Consider the following 27,990-nt stretch of genomic DNA (forward strand, 5'->3'; position numbering starts at 1 on the left):
CTTACACTTTGCTGCATTTATATTTTCTATTATTTAACACCTTTGTTTTTCATATCAGGTTTACAATTTATATCAATGACTTTTGAAAAATTTGAAACCCTTCTGTTTAAGAGTTACCTTAGTGAGAGTTTAGTCACTAGTCAGTATTCAGTTAAAATTGAAAGTTTCATTTCCTTGCCCTTTTTTATTTTTGAAATAAAATGTCTACTTTTTATCAAACCCCCTTTTGGAAGGTAACTTATTCATCACGCCTACCAACCCTTTTCTTGTGTCATTATATTTGGAAATTTGAGAAGTATTCCTTGTTGCCCAGTTGAAGCATTCTATTAATTTTTTATTACTATTCTTAGTGTTCTCTCATTCAACATTCCTATTTGAATTTGATATATTCCATTAGTTTCTTCCATCCAATTATACATTCGACAGTCTTATTTGAGTATGGGGTTATTCATTAGATTATATCATTGTAGGAATTGTTGCATGTGGAATTGTGGATTGAGGGACTTCTACATTCTACCTATTCTAGATTTTTGCTCAAATTACATTCTGTACAAACGGAGATTAATGCTCACAACTCAAGAACCAATGACAATTCTTTGGGCTATTTTTAAGATTGTAATTGTGTGCCTGAAGCTGTACCTTGTTGCTTTATTTTAAATCTTCTTTAAATTTGCCAGAAACATACTACTAGCACCTCTCTTTTTTAAATATGCTTTTTTGATAATAAAAGTCTTTTCCATGAGAAAAATGAAGCCAGATCAAACCCAAATTATAATTCATGTAAGAGAAATCACCTCTTTTTATCTTTTTTTTATCTGAAAGTAGGGAATCACATTATTCTCATTATTAATGCCTACCAACAAGGAAATCCACCAACTCCTATGGTCTCACATTCAGATTGATTGCTGGCTTGAATGAATCTCAATATAGCCGTTCTATGTTAATATAAAGCATATGAGATTTTTCAGTTTAGGTTTTTCTTGAATACTTTCTCTCACTTTCTAGTCTCTAGGTATTCTATATAATTAATAATCTTTATCAATCCTGTGATTCTGGTTTATAAAAATTCAGGAACCAAATAAGGCTACAGAGAAATCTAATGTACCTAGCAGATTCTGCTTGTTGTCGCTACTGTCAATCCCCATTTCAGCAACTGTTTGAGCTTCAAAACAAGTAGGATTTTCTTATCTATATCTTAATATGTGAATGCATGTGTTAGATTATATGTTGTACTTGATTTTATACATTATTGTCAAGAATTCTTTGATCTCTTCTAATTGTTTGGTAGAAAGTTTGGGGAGGTACTTCTCCTATATTTAGTCTTGAGATTTTATCTTGCATACATTCTATAATTGTTATAGTGTTATGGAAAATTATAATGCCTTGTTCTGCAACAATAGTTTAGTAAAATGCTCCTTATTTTAGTTTTTTTCCTTTTCATTTTGCAGACATTTTGAATTTCATAATATTAGTTAGTCATGGATAAGAGTTGGATGCTCAAACCGCGAACTTCTAAGAAGTACTTAGATGGGTTAGATGAGTTTCTTGATTTTGCATTTCATAATGCAGCTGAAGGAACTCAGATTCTATGCCCTTGTAAGAATTGTAATAATTGTGCTTGGGGAAATCGAGAGGATGTTTACGAGCATTTAGTTTGTGATGGGTTTGATAAGGGACACAGTAAGTGGATATTTCACGGAGAATGTGGATCTTCAAAATCTGCTAAGAAGGATGGATCTGAAATACGAGATAATTTGGATAAATTGTTGGAAGAGACCTTCATGATGTCGAGGCAATTTGAAACCAGTCAATTTGATGATGCATTGGATGAGGATGAAAATGAAGAAGAGCCTGATGAAGAAACTAAGAAGTTTTACAAGTTGATACATGATGCTCATCAAGAATTATATTCAGGCAGTAAAGATTTTACAAAGTTATCAACTATTGTTCGTTTGCTCCACATAAAGAACCTTCATGGTTGGAGCAACGTATCATTTAATATGTTACTACAATTACTCAATGAATTACTTCCCAAAGGCTCGTGTCTACCATCAACATATGAAGAATGCAAGTACATCATCAAGGACTTAGATTTTAGTTATGAAAAATTGACGCTTGTCCAAATGACTGTATCTTATACTGGAAGAAGTTTAAGGAATACACTACTTGTCCAAAGTGTGGTGCTTCTAGGTATAAAATGAAAAAGGTCCAAAGTGCTAAAAGAAAAGTTTCTTGCAAGGTAACTTCTCGATCAATTCCAGCAAAAATTTTGAGGTATTTTCCTTTGAAACCGAGGATCAAGAAACTATCCATATCTTCAAAAACCGCCGATCTGATGACGTGGCACAATAAAGGTCATAAAAATGATGGAAAACTAAGGCATCCAGCAGACTCACCAGCTTGGAAAACTTTCGATTCGTTACATTCAGATTTTGCATTGGAGCCTCGAAATGTGAGGATGGGTTTGGCAAGTGATGGTTTTAACCCATATAAAACAATGAGTAGTAGATACAGTATTTGGCCGGTGGTCCTAACAATATATAACTTGCCTCCATGGGATTGCATGAAACAACATTCTATGATGTTGTCTTTGCTTATTCCTGGTCCTTCTTCTCCTAATAGAAATATTGACATATATTTACAACCTTTAATCGATGAGTTAAAAGAGTTATGGGAGAATGGCTTTGAGACATATGATGCTTTTAGTGGGAAGTTATTTCATGTACATGCTGCCTTACTTTGGACTATATGCGATTTTCCTAGTTACTCTATGTTATCTGGTTGGTGTACAAGTGGAAAATTGTAATGTCCTGTTTGTAATTATGACACATGCTCTAGATTCTTGAAACATAGTAAAAAAACGTGTTACATGGGACATCGAAGATTTTTAGCATCAAAGCATCGATAGCGAAAAGACAAGGAGAGTTTTGACGGTACGAAAGAGCTAAGAACAGCACCTGTGCCACTATCAGGACCTGATATATTAGAAAAATTAGGCAATAAGAAAAATTTGTTTGGGAAGACTATAAAGAGGAGAAGAAATTATGATGATCCTTGGACTAAGAAAAGCATATTTTTTGAGTTACCATATTAGAGTACTAATTTGCTTCGTCACAACTTGGATGTAATGCACATTGAAAAGAATATTTGTGAAAATATTGTTGGAACATTACTGAACTTAGAAGAAAAATCAAAAGATCATCTCAAAGCAAGGCTTGACTTGGTACATATGGAGATACGACATGAACTTCATCCAAAAAATATAGGACTAAATAAGACATTTTTGCCACCAGCACATTTCACAATGTCTTCAAAGGAAAAAAGTGTCTTTTGTTGTATTTTGAAAAATGTGAAGCTTCTTGAAGGGTATGGCTCCAATATTTCTAGGTGTGTTCAACTAGAACATCACAAACTTCTTGGTCTTAAGAGTCACGACTACCATATATTGATGCAAGACTTGCTACCAATATTTCTATTGTGTGCATGGTTCAGTTTTTCCATAAACTGAACTGAAACTGCACTAAACCATTTTAAATGGTTTAGAAACTGAACCAAACTGCTTTGTCATATAAGAAACTGGTTTTAAACCAGTTTATAATACAGTGCATCAGTTTAAACCAGTTCATAAAAATAAAACTGGTTTTAATTAAAAAAACCAGTTTAAACTGGTTTATGCCTAAAACTAGTTTTCACACCCTCTCTCTCTCCCTCTCTTCCTTTCCTCTCTCTCTCTCCCCTTTTCTCTCCCTTCCACCCTCTCTCTCCTAGCCTCCTCTCTCTCTCTCTCCCCCTTTTCCCATTCTCTCTCCCTTCTCTCTCTCCTCTCTCTCTCCTACCTCCTCTCTCTCTCCCTCCTCTTTCTCTCCCCTTCCCCTCTCTCTCCCCCTCTTTCTCCCCCTTCCTCTCTCTCTCCCCCCTTTCCCACTCTCTCTCCCTTCTCTCTCCCTCTCTTCCCTTCCTCTCGCTCTCTCTCCCCTTTTCTCTCCCTTCCCCTCTCTCTCTCCCCCTTCCCCTCTTTCTCTCTCCACCCACTCTCTCTCCCTTCTCTCTCTCCCTATTTTCCCATTCTCTCTCTCCTCTCTCTCTCCTACCCCCTCTCTCTCTCTCTCCCCCCTCTCTCTCTCTCTCTTTCCTCTTTTTTCCTCTCCTCTCTCTCTTCTCTCCCTCCTCTCTATCTCTCTCCTCTTTGTCTCCCTCCTCTCTCTCCTCTCTCTCTCCTCTCTCCTCTCTCTCTCTCTATCTCTCTCTCTATCTCTCTCTCTCTTTCCTCTTTTTTCCTCTCCTCTCCCTCCTCTCTCTCTCTCTCCCTCCCATCTCTCTTCGTCTCTCTCTCTCTCTCTCCTTTGCCTCTCTCTCTCTCCCTCTCCCTTCCCGTCTCTCTTCCTCTCTCTCTCCTTTTTTCCCCCCTCTCTCCCTTCTCTCTCTCTTTCTCCCCTCTCTCTCCTCTTTGTCTCCCTCCTCTCTCTCTCTCTCTATCTCTCTCTCTCTCTCTCCGTCTCTCTTCCTATCTCTCTCTCTCCTTTTCCTCTCTCTCTCTCTCCATCTCCCTTCCCGTCTCTCTTCATCTCTCCTCCTCTTTCTCCCTCTCCTCTCTCTCCCTCTCTCTTCCCCTTTCTTTCTCTCTCTCTCCTCTCCCTCCCCTCTCTCCCCCTCCCATCTCTCTTCGTCTCTCTCTCTTTCTTTCTCTCTCTCTCTCTCTCCTCTCCCACTCTTTCCCAATTCATTCCTCACTCTCTCTCGTCCCTTCTCTTTTCTTCTTCTTCTTCTCTCTCTCTCCCCCTCCTTTTCCTCGCTCTACCCTTTTTTTTCTCTCTCTCTCTCTCCTCTCCCTCCTCTCTCTCCCCCTCTTTCTTCCTCTCTCTCTCTCTCCTTCTCCTCTTTCTTACCCTCCTCTCTCTCTCTCTTTTTCCTCCCGCTCTTTCTCCATGTCTTTCCTTTTTCTCCCCTCTCCCTTGCTCTCCCTCCCTTCCCCCTTCTCTCTCTCTCTCTCTCTCTCTCTCTCTCTCTCCCATTTTGTTTCTCTCTCTCTTCCTCTTTTCTCTCTCTTCCATTTTGTTTCTCTCTCTCTCTCCCTCTTTTCCCTCTCCCATTTTCTTTCTCTCTCTCCTCTCCCTCCTTTCTCTCTCTCCCTCCCTTCTCTCTTCCTCTTTCTCTCTCTCTCTCTCCTTTTTTTCCTTTTCTCTCTTTCTCTCTCCCCCTTCCCTTATTTCTCTCTCCTCTTCTCTCTCTTTCTTCGCCCTCCTCTCTCTCTTTCTCCTCTTTCTCCTCTTTCTTTCCTTCCCTTCCTTTCTCTCTTTTCTCTTTCTCTCTCAATATTCTCTCACTCTATATCCCTCTTCTCTCTCTTTCCCTCTTTTCTCCAAAATAAGAGAGAGAAGGTTGAGAGAGAAAGAGAAGAGAGGGAGAAAAGAGAGAGAGAGAGAGAGAGAAAGAGGAAGAGAGAAGGGAGAAAGAGAGAGAGAGAAGAGAGAAAGAGAGAGAGAGAGGGATATAGAGTGAGAGAAGATTAAGAGAGAAAGAGAAAAGAGAGAAAGGAAGGGAAGGAAAGAAAGAGGAGAAAGAGAGAGAGGAGGGCGAAGAAAGAGAGAAGAGGAGAGAGAAATAAGGGAAGGGGGAGAGAGAAATAGGAGAGAGAAAGAGAGAAAAGGAAAACAAGGAGAGAGAGAGAGAGAGGAAGAGAAAAGGGAGGGAGAGAGAGAAAGGAGGGAGAGGAGAGAGAGAAATAAAATGGGAGAGGGAAAAGAGGGAGAGAGAGAGAGAGAGAGAGAAACAAAATGGGAGAGAGAGAGAAAAGAGGAAGAGAGAGAGAGAAACAAAATGGGAGAGAGAGAGAGAGAGAGAGAGAAGGGGGAAGGGAGGGAGAGCAAGGGAGAGGGGAGAAAAAGGAAAGACATGGAGAGAGAGAGAGGAAGAAAGAGGGGGAGAGAGAGAGAGGAGGGAAAGGAGAGAGAGAGAGAAAAAAGGGGAGAGCGAGGAAAAGGAGAGAGAGAGAGAGAGAGAGAGAAGAAGAAGAAGAAGAGAGAAGGGACGAGAGAGATTGAGAGGAAGGAATTGGGAAAGAGTGGGAGAGGAGAGAAAGGAGAGAGAGAGAGAAAGACGAAGAGAGATGGGAGGGGGAGAGAGGGGAGGGAGGGAGAGGAGAGAGAGAAAGAAAGGGAAAGAGAGAGGGAGAGAGAGGAGAGGGAGAAAGAGGAGGAGAGAGAGAGGAAGAGAGACAGGAAGGGAGAGGGAGAGAGAGGGGGAAAGAAGAGAGAGAAGGGAGAGATAGAGTTAGGAAGAGAGACGGAGAGAGAGAGAGATAGAGAGAGAGAGAATGGAGAGAGAGAGGAGGGAGACAAAGAGGAGATAGAGAGGGGGGAAAGAGAGAGAGAAGGGAGAGAGGGGGGAAAAAGAGGAGAGAGAGAGAGAGACGAAGAGAGATGGGAGGGAGAGGAGAGGAAAAAAGAAGAAAGAGAGAGAGAGAGAGAGAGAGAGAGAGAGGAGATAGGAGAGAGGAAAGAGAGAGGATGGAGAGAGAGAGGAGAGAGAGAGGAGGAAGACAAAGAGGAGAGAGATAGAGAGGAGGGAGAGGAGAGAGAGAGAAGAGGAAAAAAGAGGAAAGAAAGATAGAAAGAGAGAGAGAGAGAGGAGAGAAAGAGAGAGAGAGGAGAGAGAGGAGGGAGACAAAGAGGAGAGAGATAGAGAGGAGAGAGAGGAGAGAGAAGGGAAAGAGGGGGGAGAAAGTGGAGAGAGAGAGGAAAGGGAGAGAGAAAGTGAAAGGAGAGAGAGAAAGAGTATGTAAAAACTAATTTTAGAGTTTAAATAAAACCAGTTTTAATTTGGTTTAAAACTAAACTGAACCATAAAAACTGGTTTTTAATAAACTGGTTTTCATAAAAACTATGGTTTCAGTTCAGTTTTTTATTTAAAAAAACTGGTTTATTTAAAACAGTTTCAGTTCAGTTTCAATTCAGTTCAGTGAAACCAGTTTTTTTGCACACCCCTACTTAAAATAGCAATTCAAAGAGCCTTACCAAAAGAAGTTGTGAGAGTTCTACTGAAGTTTAGTTCATACTTCAAGACTTTATGCTCTAAAGTTATCAAAGTTGATGTGTTTGAACAATTAGATGTCGAAATTGCACAAATTCTTTGCGAATTAGAAAGAATATTTCCACCGTCATTTTTTGTGCTAATGATCCATTTGTCTATGCATCTAGCATATGAAGCAAGACTTGGTGGACCTATCCAATACCGTTGGATGTACCCAATTGAGAGGTGATTTATTTTGAAACCTATAACAATTCCTATATTCTTTATTTGGTGATATTAATGATATATGTTCAATATATTTATCCTCTCTAAAACTTTATTACTAATATCTATAGGTTCCTACTCAAATTGAAGAATTATGTCCATAATAAAAGTCGTCCAGAGGGATCTATTGCAGAAGGGTATTTAGCAGACAAATGTTTGACATTTTGTTCAAGATACTTGAATGAGAATGTCCGAACAAAATTCAATAACCCAGGAAAGAATCTTGACGGTCCAATAGGGAATGGGGTGATGATAAGTCTAGATCCTCTTATGTGGGAGCAATCTCATCGTTATGTATTGTTCAATTGTAATATCATCACTCCATATATCAAGTAAGTAATTATATATGCCTCTTTATTTTTTAATATTATCATATTTATATTTGATACTTTTCACCTTTATGTAGACAACATGAGAAGATTGTTTTTAGTGATGCTCATACTAGCCTTGGAGATAAATAGGACAAGACAAAAGACCATTGTCTTACTTTTACTGAATGGTTTGAAGATTTTGCTAGGAATTCATCTGTTAGTAAAGAGTAAAGTGGTTGTCTAGAGGGCCAAATGTTGTTGGAAGAAGATTTTCTGCTTATGTGATAAATGGTTATAAGTTTGTGACTGAAGATTGTGAGAGAAAAACACAAAATACTGGAGTTATGGTTATTTCATCCACTGTCAAGTTTAGAAATGAGAAAGATGAGGATCCAAAAGTAGAAAATGTCACTTATTATGGAGTTCTAAAAGATATACTTGAGTTAGATTATCATGGGCATTCTAAATATGTGCTATTTAAGTACGATTGGTTTCAAAGTAATACAGACAATTTTGGGTTAACACTGGTAAATTTTAGAAACCCAATTTATGAAAATGATCCATTCGTGTTTGCAACTCAAGTGAGACAAGTTTATTACACAGAAGATCCAAGTGATACTTGGCATGTGGTTACCAACACCATTCCAAGGGATTTGTTTGATATATACGGTGACTTAGATAATGATGACATGGAAAAGTTCAAGGATGGTCCTCAAATAACAAGTTCTATGCTTTGTCAATCTACAAGTGTTGAAGATGATGTTAATTGGATTAGGGATGATATATACCTGCTACAACAATTGATACATGCATCTTAGATAATCAACCAATGGGAGAAGAGTCTCAAGATAATCTTGATTTTAGTCATAGAGATATGTCAACCCTATGATTTTCTTCCTTCTAGGTAATTTCATACTCTCAATCCCCTTTATTAATAATTATTTTGTTAAATTGTGAGAATCTTGTAACAGTTTTTTTTATACTCTCAATTCCCTTTATTTTCAAGTTCTGCTATAGAAACTGTAGTATTTTTGGAACACCTTTTGAATTCTCAAGTAATCTAAAAGAGTGGCATAGATAAATTTTACATAGTTTTGTTTTGTTAGTATGTGTGCTACCGTGTAAATTCAGTGGTCTGTTTGATGGAGTTAATCTTTCCTTCGCCCTCAGGCTTTCGGACTTGGCTGGCTATGGAGTAGCTGTAGTTGTTTCCAAAGAATTTGAGGGTTCATTTCGTGGTCGCACATATAAATCTCCACTTCTTGATCTTGTGATCAAAAGTGGGAGAAATGGTAATACTTATTTTTTAGTTATCTTGCGTTAGTTTTACTTTCACATTCCAAATATACTAGGATGCTGACAACTTTCTAGTATATATATCTGAATTAGCATCATCTGAATTGATTCTTTATGGACTAAGGAACTTCAAATTTGTATGAGAACCTTGGTATTGCACATTCTTAATTGGTTGCACTTGTAGGGATCGAACCATCAGCATGGAGGATCCAGATGGAACATTAGCCAGCGTTGCCCAGTGCATTGAACAACTGTGCCAGAGCTCATCTTCTACGCACGAGAAAGAGTATTCGTTAAGGCACTTATTGGAGCTTATAGAGATGTGAGAAAATGCTTTTAGTGCTATTGGATCTCACTCTCAAGCAGTTCCAGTACTTGTTTCCCTTCTTCGGTCGGGTTCATTGAATGTAAAGATACAGGCAGCAACTATCCTGGGCTCCCTTTGTAAAGAAAATGAGCTGAGGGTGAAAGTCTTGCTTGGAGGATGCATTCCTCCGTTGCTTGGTCTTCTAAAGTCTAGTTCCACAGAAGGACAAATTGCTGCTACCAATACTATTTATGCTGTCTCTCAAGATGGTGTGAAAGATCATGTTGGTTCGAAAATATTTTCAATTGAAGGTGTTGTACCAGTGCTCTGGCAGCAGCTGCAGAAGGGCTTGAAATCAGCAAATGTAGTCGAAAGTTTATTGACTGGAGCATTGAAAAATCTCGCCAGCAATATTGAGGGATTCTGGGGTGCAACCATGCAAGCTGGAGGAGTGGACATATTAGTCAAGTTACTGGCAACAGGACAGCCTAGCACCTTAGCTAATGTGTGTTTTTTGCTTGCTTCTGTTATGATGGATGATGCATCTGCATGCTCAAAGGTGTTATCAGCAGATGTGATAAAACAACTCCTTAAACTATTAGGTCCTGGTAATGATGACTCTGTCAGGGCTAAAACAGCTGGTGCTCTTAAGTCTCTATCTTCCCAGTGCAAAGAGGCAAGAAGAGAGATAGCAAATGCTAATGGTATTCCTGCATTAATCAATGCCACAATAGCTCCTTCCAAAGAGTTCATGCAAGGTGAGTGCGCTCAAGCATTACAGGAGAATGCAATGTGTTCTCTAGCAAACATATCTAGCATTCATTGGTTTCCTTTTCATTCATTAGTTCATTTAGACTGTTAGATATTGAGCATGGTATATGGTGAATGGCAGTTTAAGGTTTTTAATCTGGAAGTTGGCCCGCAGGCCAGAAAACACTTTACTTCATGGTCTGGTGTGGGTTAAATGTTACTAAAGATATTTTGTGTATTTAAATGTTACTAAAGATTTATTGTAATATTTTTTTGTTAGCAAAAAAATTTTTTGTAACATTTATTTGAGTATTACTATAGAATATCTATTGTAATATTTTTTAAGTGTTACAGAAAATATTTATGGTAACATTTATCTAAGTGTTACAAAAAATATCTATTGTAACATTTCTCTAAGTGTTACCATGAATAATCTATTGTAACATTTTTCATAATATTACTATAGAATATCTTTTGTAACATTTTTACTAGAAGAATGTTAGTAAAACTCTTTAGTAACATAGGGTATATTTAACATTTGTTAAAATGTTACTCATATACATAGGTAACATTTTAATATGATTTGGTAATATTTTTTAAATGTTAGTAAAAGTCAATTATGTAGTAGTGTCCACAGAATTCGCACAGATAGACCGGCAAGTATACCGGGTCGTCCAAGTAATACCTCAGGTTAGTGAGGGTCAATCCCACGGAGATTGTTGGTTTGAGAAAGTAGTGGACACCTTGCAAATCTTAGTTAGGCGGATAGAAAATATAGTTTGTCACAGAAAAAATGCATAAAACAGATAACTAAATAAAACGTTACTAGATAGACGAAAATTCGATGATATGAGAACGGTTGAGACTTCGAGGATACTTTGTCTTTTTGGATTAACTTTTCTTATTATCTTCTTCAATAACTTTCTGATTCTTTTAATGGTAGCCGTAAATGATTAACTCATGTCCTCTCATGTCCTAATTTAAAATTTGTTCACTCTTGCTCTAATTTCAATGCAAGTTCAAATTCTAATCTTGAAAAAGAAAAAATGCACCCAATGCAACAATTTTACTGCTTACTTTTTGTCTATATCTATTATTATTATATTTTATTTTATGTTTGAATTTTGAATAGCAAAACACTTGTCAATCATTCAAGTGAAACACTTGTCAAGCAATAAACATATTACTACTTTCCTATTATATATTAATAGATAGATGTCTAATTAGTTAATGGCACTGTTTAGAAAAATTAATGGGTGGACTACATGATGAGTTGATGGGCTAACTATTTTGTACAGTTCAATTAAAAAAAAATAATGTTGGGCTCCAGAAAACCGTAAAAGTGACCTAAAAACCAATGAAAGAATAATAATTGAAGATGAAAAGGAAAATTTATCCATCACTTGCCTCTCTAGTCTCTACTATACATGTGATGAAATATATAATTTTCTATTTCCCTGCAATTGTTTAACTAAATTTAAAAAATATTTTATTATGAATATTGCATAAATCTAATTTATGACCTCATATTAAAAATTTTATCTTCTAATTTAAATATTCACTTAACTAAAACTTAATTGTAACTTTTTTAAAATGATTATATTTCTATCCTATACTTACTTTATATAAATTGCTATAGGATATAAAAATTTTAAATTTTATACATAAATAACTAAAAAAATAAATGTTTACGTAAAAATTGACTATCATTATAAGTTGTTACAGGATTAAAAATTAAAACTAACTATCATCATAAATCCTTAAAATGGTGTAAAAGTTTATTTAAAAATGACTATCATTATAGACCACTAAAAGGTATAACCGTATAAGTATAACAGTTTACATTTTTTTATTTTTTCTCTCTCCTCTATTTTATACTATCTCTCTAATTTAATATCTATCTATCATTTTATATGTTTGTCTTAAAATAAATATACTAAATGTAATACCCGGTCTAACTGAAATTAATTAAATAATAAGTTAAATAGGAGCGAATATGGTTGGAAGATTTGGAAATTGGAATTTGATAATTTAAATATGATATTTGGATTCAGTGAATTTTTCCGAGTCGGAAAACATAGTTTTCTGCGTAAAAGCGCGCAGTGGAATTTTGACCGGCAGTACCGGCTGAGATCTGTCTGGTACTACAGCTGAGAAAATTGATTATGAGTAAATGAGATTAAGAAATGAGGAATTATAATTAGGGAAGGTAGAAATATTTAAAGGGAGATTTAGAGCGCTAATCTTAAAGGTTTTGGCCCAAAATTGGGCCAACGGACAAAAATAAGTGAACCGGGCCAAAATAGGCCCAAGACCCAACATATATAAATATTAGTTATGAGCATTTCAGCTCATTTTACCCTAAAGAGAAGGGTTGGGGCGCTGAAATTGAGAAGAGAGAAGAGAAGGGTTGGGGCGCTGAAAACCTAACTCTCTTTGATCTTCAAACCACCATAACTTGAGCTACAGAGCTCCGATTGACGAGCCGTTTGCGGCCACGCGTCGCTCTTCTTATCCTCTACAATTCTATCTAATTTTTGTGGTGAGTATTCCATTCATCTCTGCCCAGTTTTTGAAATTTTCCACTGTTACACATTTTTGGGTAGTTAGTGTTAAAATCTTGTGATTTTGGGTGTTTAGGGATACTCCAACATAGATTCTAAGTGGGTTCTATCCCTACTTCATATGGGCTGAGGTAAGATGTGCTCAAACCCTTGTGATTTGTCATTTTTATGAGCCCTAGGTTGATGTATGTATGTGATATTGGTTATGTTAGTGTATTTGGTGATGTTGGTGCACAATTGGGAGATTGGTATTGCTTGAGGAGTTTTGGTGAGGCTTGGAGCTAAGGTTGGTGAAGACTTCCAAAGAAGAGGCTCAATTGGTTTGGCTACAAGAGGTACGGTTTAAGTTTCATTTAAGTACCGTGTGTTGTGATGAGAATTCCTAGGTTAGATGCCCCTAGGATTAAGTTTGGATTGTGTAAATGGTTGGTGCTAATATGCATAGTTGGTATGTAATGTGAATTAATGATTGGGTTGAGAATTGTGTAGCCTTGTATGTTTGGTGTATTGAGAATTTGATATACTAGGTAATGAGTATTGATTTGTGGTTTATGCATTTAAATTGTGAAATTGGGCTGGAGACCGTGAATTTTGGGCCGGAGGCCGGAAGAAGGTAAGAAAGGTAAGTGATGTGTGCATTGTATGATGACACAAGTGATTGGATGAATTTCCGATAATGAATATATGAATGATTGGGTTGGTTATTAAATAATAAGGTTTGAGGAGTTGAAGTGTGGAATTTGGTGAATTGGGTGAAATTATATAGATGAGGTATGTTTAGTTTTGGTTGAGACATATTATGTGGTCATATATGTGATTATGACTATTGATGCCTTGATGGTATGATGATGCATTAGATATATGTATGTTGTGATATCTGCTTGAGGAATGATTAAGGTTGATTTGTGGGTTAAACCACGTGATAGTGAGTATGATATTGATTATGTATAATGATGGTTGATTGGAAATAGTGTTGTTAAAATTTGGCATGAGGAAGAGTATATGATATGTAAATGTGTTTGAGTTTGAGAAAGTGTCAATGTGTGAGTTGAGGAGGCTTGATGTTGATTTTGGTATATTTTGATTGATTTCAAAGAAAGGGTTGAAATTGGCATGTTTTGGTTGATTTTGCAAATAGTTGAGAATTGCTTGTTTTGAAAATGGCACCTTGTGGTTTTGTATGAAAATATGGTTTTTTGGCACATTTTGACGGGACATAACTTGGACTACAGATCTCTGTTTTGTGCCAAATTTATTTAGAAATGAAATTGGATCCGGGATGTCCATGTCGTTCGAAGAACGGGTGAAAAATGATTTAAAATGAGAGAGTTATGACCGTCGAAAGATTGGGGGTTGAATCTGTGAATTCTGCAGCTTTTAACTTAGACAATTTTTAGCAGAACGACCCTACGCGCGTAGGCGCACCTGGCGCGTGCGTTCCGTTCTTCCAGAAAGCACCATCCACGCGTGCGCGTGGTGTGCGCGGGCGCGTCGATGCGCTGCACCATATGCCCAGCTATTTTCCAGAGAGTTGTGCATGAGTTGTGCCAGTTTTGTGCCTGGGCGCAAGAGCACCCACGCTTGCGCGCCGTTTGGATATTTTTCAACCCGCGCGTTCGCGCGTATGACGCTTGCGCGTCGATGAGTTTTTGGCCATCCGCGCGTGCGCGTGGAGTGCGCGTACGCGTGGCCCTGTTTTCATGCCAAAGATGTTTTTTTGAGTTTTTAAAGCCAAATCTCATACTTCTAAGCCTCCGATCTCATCCCTTATGTATTAAATCATTATGATATGCCTAGAAATGAGGAAGGAACTAGGGAATGTGGTAACTTGCGAGTGAAGCAAGGGGAAAAATTATGATCAATGATGATCAAAGATGATTATATGAGATATGGAGGATGACGGTGGGAGTACCGTGTATGCCATGAGCCGAAGGGCTATATTTGTTAATAAATGGCCGGTTCTTGATTGAACCATGGGCCGGATGGCTGAGTTATTGCCGGGTTATGGCAAAGCCATTATTGTTTATGGCTGAGTATAAATACATATATGATTAATGAATGAATGTGTTACATGGATAACAATGAAAAAGGTTGAAATGTGATGTGTGACCCCGGATAGTAGGCAGTGGCGTTGTCCACTTACTCTGGGTATGAGACGGGAAGGGATGTTTATGATAAATGAGTTTAATTATGGAGTTTTGAATACATGTGTATTTGTGATACCTGGGTAGTAGTAAGGTGGTGATTCGTCCCGCTTGCTCCAGATTAATGTTTGAGATTTGATAACAGTGATGATTGCTTCTAAACTGAACGAATGTATGTTTTGAGATCCTGGGTAGTAGCAAGGGCTGTGGTTCGTCCCACTTGCTCCAGGACAGAGATTGAGACCCTAGGTAGTAGCAAGGGTTGTGGTTCGTCCCACTTGCTCCAGGTCAGAGATTGTGACGCTTGGGTAGTAGTGGCAGTAGTGGTGAATTCACTCGCTCCAGGTTGAGCTTGTAAACACCCGCCTGGGTAGTAGCCGCAGTAGTGGTTATTCCACTGGCTCTGGGTTGAGCGGGTAGTAGCAAGGGGGTTGTAGCTCAAACCTACTTGCTCCGCAATGGGTGTTTCTGTCCAATGGTTAGCTACCAGGACATGTCGGGTTGGCTATATAACCGACAGATGATATCATCAGCCATAGGGCAGGCATTCATCATTTGCATATGTTCGAATTGTTTGGTTTTGCCATTTGTTTTGGATTTCTACATCATATATGCCATGTTACCTGACTATATGCTACTTGTTCTACTTGTACCATATTTGCGTATTACTTGCCTGTATTGCTTGTGTTTGTACAACTGAGAGGCCCCTCATGCTGGTGTCAGTGGGTGTGAGGGCTGTTCTTGATGGGATGAATTGATGATGCGATTGCATGATGATGATGATTATTAAATGAGATAACTGGAGCTCCCTGGGTAGACGCAGTGATGTGGTTTCACTAGCTCCAGGCGAGTGTATGATGTATTGATATAGAATTCATGAGGCAGAACAACTGGTGATGGTTTTGCTTATAATTCTGAGTCTGATTCGTGGAAGAGTGAACGAGTTGGGAAACATGTGAAACATGAATTAGATTTAGCACTCCCTTATGACAGTTGCCTATTCATGGATTAGCGAGAACCTAAGATGAATAATTGGTGAAGAAGCTTAGGATGCTTAGTGAGTTTTATTGCAGTGCATTGTATTTATTTGGTACTTTTACCGTACTGGGAACCCATGGGCCCGGGGTTCTCATTCCGTATATATCTCTTGTTTTTCAGATACAGGTCCAGGTGCTCAGAAGTGAGTTGTGGGTCGTCTGAGAGACGGCGAAGATCTTTATTTCCTCTACCTTGTGTTTTGATTAGAATCTCTCCACCTTTGTTTTGGAAAGGTTATATTATGTATTGAACTCTTTGAATTTGCCTATAGAGGCTCTCATGTTTCCTTTGGGAGAGATTAGGACATACTGTTGTCAACTATTTTCATACTGTACCCTAGCCGGCCTAAACTTCACGGGTCGCGACTAGTGGCTATTTACTTATATTATATTATATTATATTATATATATATATATATATATATATATATATATATATATATATCTGTTATCTATCTCTTAATCTCCTCTACGCCTTGTCCGTATATCATTTTTGGCTTCACGGTTTATCTTTTGTTGTCGAAACGTGAGAGATACGTCTTCGCAATTTTATTTCTACTCTTTTCAGGCTTCTCGATTAATACTCCTTTCGAAATTACCTATATTTATTTATTAAAAATCCACCTGAGAGTCGTACCACCGTAATATCATTGACTTATGACTCGAGCATAAGGATTTGAATATTAGGGTGTTACATTATGGTATCAGAGCAGTTCGTCCTCGTGAGCCTGAGGGATGGGACTGCTTATGCTTCAATGCATACTCTGAGTCTGTGCCTGTGCTAGTTAGGGTATCTAACAGATACATCTAGCATGAAGTCCATGAGTGTATCTTTGGTACTTTGAAGCACTATACTTCCGATATTGAGACTGATCAACTTGATATCGACTGTTTGGTGTGTATAGGAACCAGATAGCACCTCGTGGACCCGGTCGGGGACATGAAAGAGATCGTACTAATACGCAGGAACCGGAAATCAACCCGAATAACCCGGTAAACCTTATGGCGGCGTTGGAGAATATGGCTACTGCTATGCAAGCCACTGCGAAGGCTCTTGGGCAACAGATAAACAATAATGACAATGGCGGAAGGGAAGCTCAGGGCCCGATGACACTGGCAACCTTCTTAAAGGTTAATCCACCTAAGTTCAAGGGAACCACCAATCCGACTGAAGCTGATACTTGGTTTCAGGCCATGGAGCGAGCACTGCAAGCACAGTTGGTGCCTGAAGAGCAGTGTGTTGAATTTGCTACCTATCTACTCACGGGAGAAGCATCGCATTGGTGGCAAGGGGCTCGACGTCTCCTGCAACAGGGGAATGATCTTATCACTTGGGATGCCTTCCAGGTGGAATTCTATAAGAAGTACTTTCCGAATTCTGCCAGGACAGCCAAGGAATTGGAGTTACTGCAGCTAAAGCAAGGTACTATGTCCGTATCTGAGTATACAGACAAATTTGAGGAGCTATTCAGGTTTTCCCACATGTGTCAAGGAGCTCCAGGAGACTTCGAGGAATGGAAATGCATTAAGTATGAAGGAGGGCTCCGGAGCGACATCTTAAGTTCAGTGGGACCAATGGAGATCCGAACTTTTTCAGAGTTGGTGAATAAGAGCAGAATTACTGAAGAGTGTGTGAAAAGGAGGGTTGCAGAGAAAGAAAGTCATAGAGAGCACAACCAAGGATTCGCACCAAGGGGTCGAGAGTTTAAGGAGAGAGGATACGTACAACACTTTCTCCAAGGACAGAATAACTTTGCGACGAGTGAGGAGTCCCAAAGGAATGGTAAGGGAAAACGGGTAGCGGCTGCTTCTGATGTTTCGAGCTGTCAGAGATGTGGAAGTCATCACCCAAATAGGCCGTGCCGATTGGGGTTAGGTGTATGTCACAAGTGCGGGTTACCAGAGCATGTATCAAGAAATTGCCAACAAGGAGAGAGTCAGGATGCGGGCCGATTGTGACAGTAAGATTGAGGTAATTGCAATAATCAGGCTTAAAGGATAGTGCATGATTTTATGATACCGCCTTTATAGTAAAACTGGGAATGTTGAGTTTAATATTAAACTGAGGAGTAAACCGGATGGTCTGAGTAAGGATTTGCCTTAATACAAATGGATAAATGCCTGTGATGTAAATGATTTTTTTTGTTGAGAATGATGTGTTGTGTTTGTTATGTAGTTGGTTGATTTCTGGATTTTTAGTGAAACGGATTGAACCTGTGACTTTTAGTTCCTTTTCTTTAAATAGATAAGGAATGGTCCTAAATGAGGGATTTGGAAACGTTGATTTGAAATGCCAGTCATGCTAAGTTGTGGTTGAGTACTTGAGGAAGTAAGTGATAGAGCTCGTACTAGACGAGAGATCAGAATGAAGCAGCAGAAACTTGCGAAAGCAGTAACACAAGATAGCTATGAATAGGAGCTGTAAAGGTTTACTATAATATCTTAAGCTTGAATACTAGAAGGGTTAAGTGGGTTACTGCAAGTAATGATCCCCAAGTAGTTGGAATTGATTGCGGCTGCGAGCTTTGATAGTTCTAAAGCGGATGAGGAAATTATCATTGATGCATAATTGGATTTAGATGATGAGAGAGTGCAAGTTGTCGTGTTTGAGAGATGAGTACCATGATGTTTGGTCATAATGACCTTGGAATTAGATTGAGATTTATAATGATTGGTTTTGAAAGACGAATGTGAGAACCATTAAATTGAAATGCTAATGCGGTACTGAGATTGGTTTGAGGGAACCCGTGACGGGTGGTAAACTCCAATTTTTGGGGAGGTACTGTTGAAAATTTTTCCCCAAAAATTTGAAGGAGCGTTGGTTATGGTTTTGAGGATGATTTTTGATATGAGTAACTTTAACAAAAGAGATGTGTCTCGAATGCTTTTATAGATTATTAAAGGAAAACGGATTCTTATGATTTTGTTAAATTGTTATTTCAAACCCATTTGCTTTCTAGAAATGAAATGGGTTTTTGATTGATGAGTCAGAGACTTTATAACAGCAAGTCATGTAGAAATTCGAAGGTTTGAGAATAAGAAAGTAAGTTTGGAGGTTATGCTTAGAGTTGAGCTGTGATTAGTGGTAATTGGCTTGGCAGAGAGAGGATAGTGATGGAGTATGATTAAGGTGTGGTGATGATCTTTGATTGATTATAGTGATGTGGGACGATGGCTATGATTAACGATGATGGTAATACTATTGATGACATGATTTGAGATTTAATAGGGTGTGAGTTGATGAGACGATAAAAGTAAGGAACGAGGCTATTGGTCGGCGTTGGACGAATGACCGAGACCCTCGGATATAGAGAAATCAGAGCGTGGCAATGGAAGCGCGCAGAGTAAAAAGGGCCTTGGAACTGTTATGCGTTGGATATAGAGGCAGACTATGCTCGCGTACTCGCAGTGATGGATGGAATTTTCGAGGGCGAAAATTTCTGTTAGGGGGGTAGAATGTAATACCCGGTCTAACCGAAATTAATTAAATAATAAGTTAAATAGGAGCGAATATGGTTGGAAGATTTGGAAATTGGAATTTGATAATTTAAATATGATATTTGGATTCAGTGAATTTTTCCGAGTCGGAAAATATAGTTTTCTGCGTAAAAGCGCGCAGTGGAATTTTGACCGGCAGTACCGGCTGAGATCTGTCTGGTACTACAGCTGAGAAAATTGATTATGAGTAAATGAGATTAAGAAATGAGGAATTATAATTAGGGAAGGTAGAAATATTTAAAGTGCGATTTAGAGCGCTAATCTTAAAGGTTTTGGCCCAAAATTGGGCCAACGGACAAAAATAAGTGAACCGGGCCTAAGTGGGCCCAAGACCCAACATATATAAACATTAGTTATGAGCATTTCAGCTCATTTTACCCTAAAGAGAAGGGTTGGGGCGCTGAAATTGAGAAGAGAGAAGAGAAGAGAGAAAACCTAACTCTCTTTGATCTTCAAACCACCATAACTTGAGCTACGAAGCTCCGATTGACGAGCCGTTTGCGGCCACGCATCGCTCTTCTCATCCTCTACAATTCTATCTAATTTTTGTGGTGAGTATTCCATTCATCTCTACCCAGTTTTCGAAATTCTCCACTGTTACACGTTTTTGGGTAGTTAGTATTGAAATCTTGTGATTTTGGGTGTTTAGGGATACTCCAACATGGATTCTAAGTGGGTTCTATCCCTACTTCATATGGGCTGAGGTAAGATGTGCTCAAACCCTTGTGATTTGTCATTTTTATGAGCCCTAGGTTGATGTATGTATGTGATATTGGTTATGTTAGTGTATTTGGTGATGTTGGTGCACAATTGGGAGATTGGTATTGCTTGAGGAGCTTTGGTGAGGCTTGGAGCTAAGGTTGGTGAAGACTTCCAAAGAAGAGGCTCAATTGGTTTGGCTACAAGAGGTACGGTTTAAGTTTCATTTAAGTACCGTGTGTTGTGATGAGAATTCCTAGGCTAGATGTCCCTAGGATTAAGTTTGGATTGTGTAAATGGTTGGTGCTAATATGCATAGTTGGTATGTAATGTGAATTAATGATTGGGTTGAGAATTGTGTAGCCTTGTATGTTTGGTGTATTGAGAATTTGATGTACTAGGTAATGAGTATTGATTTGTGGTTTATGCATTTAAATTGTGAAATTGGGCTGGAGGCCGTGAATTTTGGGCCGGAGGCCGGAAGAAGGTAAGAAAGGTAAGTGATGTGTGCATTGTATGATGACACAAGTGATTGGATGAATTTCCGATAATGAATATATGAATGTTTGGGTTGGTTATTAAATAATAAGGTTTGAGGAGTTGAAGTGTGGAATTTGGTGAATTGGGTGAAATTATATAGATGAGGTATGTTTGGTTTTGGTTAAGACATATTATGTGGTCATATATGTGATTATGACTATTGATGCCTTGATGGTATGATGATGCATTAGATATATGTATGTGGTGATATATGCTTGAGGAATGATTAAGGTTGATTTGTGGGTTAAACCACGTGATAGTGAGTATGATATTGATTATGTATAATGATGGTTGATTGGAAATAGTGTTGTTAAAATTTGGCATGAGGAAGAGTATATGATATGTAAATGTGTTTGAGTTTGAGAAAGTGTCAATGTGTGAGTTGAGGAGGCTTGATGTTGATTTTGGTATATTTTGATTGATTTCAAAGAAAGGGTTGAAATTGGCATGTTTAGGTTGATTTTGCAAATAGTTGAGAATTGCTTGTTTTGAAAATGGCACCTTGTGGTTTTGTATGAAAATATGGTTTTTGGGCACATTTTGACGGGACATAACTTGGACTATGGATCTCTGTTTTGTGCCAAATTTATTTAGAAATGAAATTGGATCCGGGATGTCCATGCCGTTCGAAGAACGGGTGAAAAATGATTTAAAATGAGAGAGTTATGACCGTCGGAAGATTGGGGGTTGAATCTGTGAATTCTGCAGCTTCTAACTTAGAAAATTTTTAGCAGAACGACCCTACGCGCGTAGGCGTACCTGGCGCGTGCGTGCCGTTCTTGCAGAAAGCACCATCCACGCGTGCGCGTGGTGTGCGCGGGCGCGTCGATGCGCTGCACCATATGCCCAGCTATTTTCCAGAGAGTTGTGCCAGAGTTGTGCCAGTTTTGTGCCTGGGCGCAAGAGCACCCACGCTTGCGCGGCGTTTGGATATTTTTCAACCCGCGCGTTCGCGCGTATGACGCTTGCGCGTCGATGAGTTTTTGGCCATCCGCGCGTGCGCGTGGAGTGCGCGTACGCGTGGCCCTGTTTTCATGCCAAAGATGTTTTTTTGAGTTTTTAAAGCCAAATCTCATACTTCTAAGCCTCCGATCTCATCCCTTATGTATTAAATCATTATGATATGCCTAGAAATGAGGAAGGAACTAGGGGATGTGGTAACTTGCGAGTGAAGCAAGGGGAAAAATTATGATCAATGATGATCAAAGATGATTATATGAGATATGGAGGATGACGGTGGGAGTACCGTGTATGCCATGAGCCGAAGGACTATATTTGTTGATAAATGGCCGGTTCTTGATTGAACCATGGGCTGGATGACTGAGTTATTGCCGGGTTACGGCAAAGCCATTATAGTTTATGGCTGAGTATAAATGCATATATGATTAATGAATGAATGTGTTACATGGATAACAATGAAAAAGGTTGAAATGTGATGTGTGACCCCGGGTAGTAGGCAGTGGCATTGTCCACTTACTCCGGGTATGAGACGGGAAGGGATGTTTATGATAAATGAGTTTAATTATGGAGTTTTGAATACATGTGTATTTGTGATACCTGGGTAGTAGTAAGGTGGTGGTTCGTCCCGCTTGCTCCAGATTAATGTTTGAGATTTGATAACAGTGATGATTGCTTCTAAACTGAACGAATGTATGTTTTGAGATCCTGGGTAGTAGCAAGGGTTGTGGTTCGTCCCACTTGCTCCAGGACAGAGATTGAGTCCCTGGGTAGTAGCAAGGGTTGTGGTTCGTCCGACTTGCTCCAGGTCAGAGATTGTGACGCCTGGGTAGTAGCGGCAGTAGTGGTGAATCCACTCGCTCCAGGTTGAGCTTGTAAACACCCGCCTGGGTAGTAGCCGCAGTAGTGGTTATTCCACTGGCTTTGGGTTGAGCGGGTAGTAGCAAGGGGGTTGTAGCTCAAACCTACTTGCTCCGCAATGGGTGTTTCTGTCCAATGGTTAGCTACCAGGACATGTCGGGTTGGCTATATAACCGACAGATGATATCATCAGTCATAGGGCAGGCATTCATCATTTGCATATGTTTGAATTGTTTGGGTTTGCCATTTGTTTTGGATTTCTACATCATATATGCCATGTTACCTGACTATATGCTACTTGTTCTACTTGTACCATATTTGTGTATTACTTGCCTGTATTGCTTGTGTTTGTACAACTGAGAGGCCCCTCATGCTGGTGTCAGTGGGTGTGAAGGCTGTTCTTGATGGGATGAATTGATGATGCGATTGCATGATGATGATGATTATTGAATGAGATAACTGGAGCTCCCTGGGTAGACGCAGTGATGTGGTTTCACTAGCTCCAGGCGAGTGTATGATGTATTGATATAGAATTGCTGAGGCAAAATAACAGGTGATGGTTTTGCTTATAATTCTGAGTCTGATTCGTGGAAGAGTCAACGAGTTGGGAAACATGTGAAACATGAATTAGATTTAGCACTCCCTTATGACAGTTGCCTATTCATGGATTAGCGAGAACCTAAGATGAATAATTGGTGAAGAAGCTTAGGATGCTTAGTGAGTTTTATTGCAGTGCATTGTATTTATTTGGCACTTTTACCGTACTGGGAACCCATGGGCCTGGGGTTCTCATTCCGTATATATCTCTTGTTTTTCAGATACAGGTCCAGGTGCTCAGAAGTGAGTTGTGGGTCGTCTGAGAGACGGCGAAAATCTTTATTTCCTCTACCTTGTGTTTTGATAAGAATCTCTCCACCTTTGTTTTGGAAAGGTTATATTATGTATTGAACTCTTTGAATTTGCCTATAGAGGCTCTCATGTTTTCTTCGAGAGAGATTAGGACATACTGTTGTCAACTATTTTCATACTGTACCCTAGCCGGCCTAAACTTCACGGGTCGCGACTAGTGGCTATATATATATATATATATATCTGTTATCTATCTCTTAATCTCCTCTACGCCTTGTCCGTATATCATTTTCGGCTTCACGGTTTATCTTTTGTTGTCGAAACGTGAGAGATACGTCTTCGCGATTTTATTTCTACTCTTTTCAGGCTTCTCGATTAATACTCCTTTCGAAATTACCTATATTTATTTATTAAAAATCCACCTAAGAGTCGTACCACCATAATATCATTGACTTATGACTCGAGCATAAGGATTTGAATATTAGGATGTTACACTAAAAACTAGTTTTAATTGATTAAAGTTTCGGTATAATAAAAATTTTGATTAGTATTTAGGAAATGTTTTTATTATTTTATTATTCTATTAAATAAGAGAAGAGTGTATAATAATATTTTGTAATTATTTTGATAATTTAAATATTTTATATTTTATAATTAAAATTCATATTATAATAATATAAATATTTTTATATTATAAAAATTTTACTGCATAATAATTAATCTTATAAAATAAAAAAAATTCGTATGCATTTATATGATTTTATTTAAAACCAAAGACTACAATTATTATTTTTGAAGTTTTAAATTGATTTTGTTTTTGAAAAAATATTTTATTTTTTTAAATTTCAAAAACACAAACCAAATTTCATTACAATAAACATTATTTTTTTATTTATTTTTTCCTAATTTATTGGGTCATTAGAACATCCATGATTTCCTTCGTCCCACAATGTAGATCAGAAAATTATTGTACAACATAAGAGATCAACTAATTCTTTTTCTTTTTTTTCGGTAGAAATGATCAACAACTACTATTTTCTATTTTTCTTAAAATATTTTGGGTTCGGCATGTTGTATTATTCTCCACATTTCTGGGATATCAATTCATATCATACCATCATGCCCACACAATTTTTGTTTTTCTTCTAATTAAGAATTTTCAAACAATTTCTTTTTTTTGTTATTAAGAATTTTCAAACAATAAATCCCATGGATGCTACACATAAAGGGTCTATTACCTCAACTAGCTTAAAGACATAATTAGACAAATTATTAAGCTTAATGATTTTTGCACACAGAACAGGTCATGCTGAATAATCTGTTTCACAAACACCCTCTCTCTCCATGTGTCGATCTCTTAGCTTCACATATGCAGACAGCATGCTAGAAACCTGTGTCAGCAACACATAATTTTTCAAGTTAACATCATTCTTTTGAAATGATGACACAACTAAATTTAAATTTTGATTATAGATACACAAATAGTTCTTATAAATGGAAACACAAGGAGAATGTTTTAAGTAGAATAAAAAATTCAGAAGAAAGGAAAGGTAATAATTAAGAAGTTCGAATGAGAAACACCATAAGAATAAGACCTTAAATCAGTCATGATTCACAAAATAAATAGAGGAGCAGTAACTCAGACACATCATACATTGCCAATGTTAAAGAAAAGATCAAATAAAAATAAAAAAGATTCTAACTACTTTGGCACCCAATTTGAACTTTTCTTTCTATTTGGAAAAGGAGCGTAGAGATTCAAATCTCTCGTTCCTCTCCTAGAGGAAATTCGTCCAATTCTAAAATAATAGCTTAGAAGGCATCAAAATTCAACCGAATAACATCGAGATCCAATCCCAAAACCAACAAAAACTACTTACCGCACAAACCTAATAGTAATATGCTTCTGAATTAGGAGAAGAAGACTGTTGAGAGGGACCTAACAAGGGTTAATGTTTCGACTAACAAACCTGCAATTGTTGTAGCTAACGACTGGAAGAATGAAAAGAATAAGATCATTTTTAACCGACAATGACTAGAAGACAAAATGATAATTAAATTGTATAAAAATTAAAAATGTGATGAGATAAGACAAAGAAAAATATGAAATAAATTAAAGAAAGAAAAGATGCACAAAATTCTAATTGACTAGCGAGAATAATATTTTAAAATATAAGAAACCAATTAATTGTGCATTTGTGCTTATTTAGCACAAGGATAAGCATGTTGGAGAAATATGAGAAAGTCAAATGTTGACTCATTAGCTCAAATATCCTGCCATTATATTATTAGATAATTAGATAATTACGCTAGTTCATTTGCTGTCTCTTTTCATTTCTAAATTGCTTTTTTTAGAATTTATTTTATTTTTTAATCATGTTAGTTAATTAATTAGGTATCAGCTAGCAATTAGTTGGGATGCAGACAAATCCAGAAATATAAACAAGAACAATCCAAAATTAATTCAAAATAACCATTCTCATAAAAAAAAAAAACAACCATCATCTCATATTCCGCTCTCCTCTTTCTCACTCATTTTGACTCTCTCTCACTCTCTCACTCACAGTAAGAAAACCATATAAAAAACCATCATCTCCCGTCCTTTCCTCACGCGTCATTCTCTTACAAGCATTCCCTCACCATTGTTTTCACTCACAGCTATCGCATCTTTTATTGTCATCATTGTCGCGACTTTCACTTTGACTTCTCTTCATCATTTTGTCATCAACAATTCGAGCCCTCACCATCGCTATCACTCGTCGTAGCTTCAGTCCCGTTGTTGCATCTTTCATTGTTGTCATTGCCGCCAATGCTGCATCTTTCATCGTCGCTGCCATCTCATCTCTCATCGTTGTTGCTGCCACTTGTTTCACCATGGCTTCTTTCGTTCATTTTGTCGTAGCCGTTTCAAGCCCTCACTATCATTTGTCACTTGGTGTAGCTTCGGTCTCACTACCATCTTCCATCCCATTCGCTCTTTTTCTTTATTTTTATCTAGTTTGGATTTTGTCATTTTGTTACTGTGAAGAACAAGAAGAAAGAAAAAAATGGCGAATGAGCTTCTTCTACAACTCAAGAGTAAGCTTTCTTTGTTCTTTTATTTTTTGCTTGCTATTGGAAGGCTTTTTCTCTACAATTTTAAACATAGTTATCAAAATCGAATCAATAATCTACTTGGCTAAGTTACTGGGTCATTGAATTAATGGTTCAATCGGTGGATCATTGCTTGAACAGTTTGACCAGATAATAATTAATATAAAATTATAATAATATAAAAATTTAAATAATAAAATTAAATAAATACATTTATAATTTAATACAATATAATATATATTATAATATAATTATTAAATAATAATAAAATCATCAGAAGTATAATTTAATCGTCACTTTATAAATATATATTTTAGTTGGATTAGCTAGAGTAATAACAAATTTGGCTGAATGGAGAAAGATGTAATGATCCAATTATCGGCACATCAAAAATAATATCAACCGTCAAGTGTTACTATTCAATTGATCTATTGGATTTTAGATTCTATATTTATTTATATAATATTGAGCATGTCGCATTTGTTGTAATCAGATTTTATGTACACTACAAAATTTGTTATTTTGTGGCGATTTTTTTCAGATTGTGGTAGTTTGAAACCCTCACGAAAAGGACTGTGACAGTTTTTAAAACCTCCAAAATTTGAGGTATTACGAATTTATTTGTGGTGGTTTTATAAAACTCCTAAGACATTATTTAGCAGTAGATTATTGTCTGTTCAATGACAATTTTAAACTAATTTTTGTGACGATTTTTTCACTATTTTGTGACGGTTTAAAATCTCCGCAAACTAATTTTTTCAATTAAAAAAAATGGTTATTTATGTGGGTTTCAAACACCCCATAAACCTATTAATATTGAATAATTAACTACATTTGTAAGAGTATTAACACATTATTAAATAATTTGATCATGAATTTAAATAATAATAAAGAAACACATTATAACATTTTACAAAAGTAACATACCAAAGATAATCTTTATACAAGAATACATGTACATTAACTAAATTTTGTTTAGAAACATATGAAATTAAATCAAGCTAGCAATGCAAAAGGAAAATAACTAACTATTTGTGTGCAAGAAAATTGTATAGTGAGCAACATCATCTATCTTTAACACTTTGTACTCTCTTTTGTTCATAATGTAAGCCACAACAACCTTCCTAACTCCCACATATACACTTAGCCCAATTCAAAACTATAACAAGAATAACAAACAAAACTTCAAGTTTGAGGTTCATTACATTGCCTTGCTGAACTGAGAATGTTTGAAGCTGTGCCAAGCATGTGTTCACTATGATGGTGCTTCAACCTATTGGTAGCATTCTTATTAGGATCTTCACTTCTTCTACTTGTGTTACTGTGCACACTTTCCATCTATGTGCCTTTGACCTTTCTGAAACAATCGCCGCTTTATCTAGGAACCTGATCATCATCATCATCATGAAAAGAAAATAGAAAATAATAAGCATTGATGTTTACCCAATACAATTTACAAGTAATAAACTAATACTTTAATATATAACCACGGTCACTATCAGAATTTAAAACCCATGGAATGAGTGTTCAAAGATTATATAAAAGTTTAGTGGGCCCAACGTGTTGAATGAATCCTAACGTGCGCAATTGCTGGACCAAGTTGTGTGTTTGTGTTTGGCTTTATCATTTCCAGAAAATTATTAAGCTTTTAATTTGTTGTAATTAAAATATGTCTGAATTTCCATTCATTACCATGTAAATCCCTTGAAATCAACTCTTGAGCAGGAGGCTGTTGAGAGAAATCCTGTATATCAAAATCATAAAATCGCTAAGTTAATAGATTTGATGAGC

At 37.4% G+C, this 27,990-nt stretch overlaps 1 long non-coding RNA gene and 1 pseudogene across 1 annotated transcript; one reads left to right on the top strand and one right to left on the bottom strand.

Moving 5' to 3' along the window:
• Positions 1 to 1,478: 1,478 nt before the first annotated feature.
• On the top strand, positions 1,479 to 10,104 carry LOC148544921 (uncharacterized; annotated as a pseudogene).
• A 13,988-nt stretch (positions 10,105 to 24,092) lies between these two features.
• On the bottom strand, positions 24,093 to 25,126 carry LOC148544922 (uncharacterized). The gene is made up of 2 exons (XR_015900045.1): positions 24,987 to 25,126; positions 24,093 to 24,497 (listed from the first exon to the last, which is right to left on the bottom strand). It is a non-coding gene; the product is annotated as an uncharacterized LOC148544922 (long non-coding RNA).
• Positions 25,127 to 27,990: the final 2,864 nt, after the last annotated feature.

This window comes from Arachis ipaensis, chromosome B9 (assembly GCF_059453495.1).
Source record: "Arachis ipaensis isolate K30076 ecotype BB chromosome B9, ASM5945349v1, whole genome shotgun sequence".
Classification (NCBI taxonomy): Eukaryota; Viridiplantae; Streptophyta; class Magnoliopsida; order Fabales; family Fabaceae; genus Arachis; species Arachis ipaensis.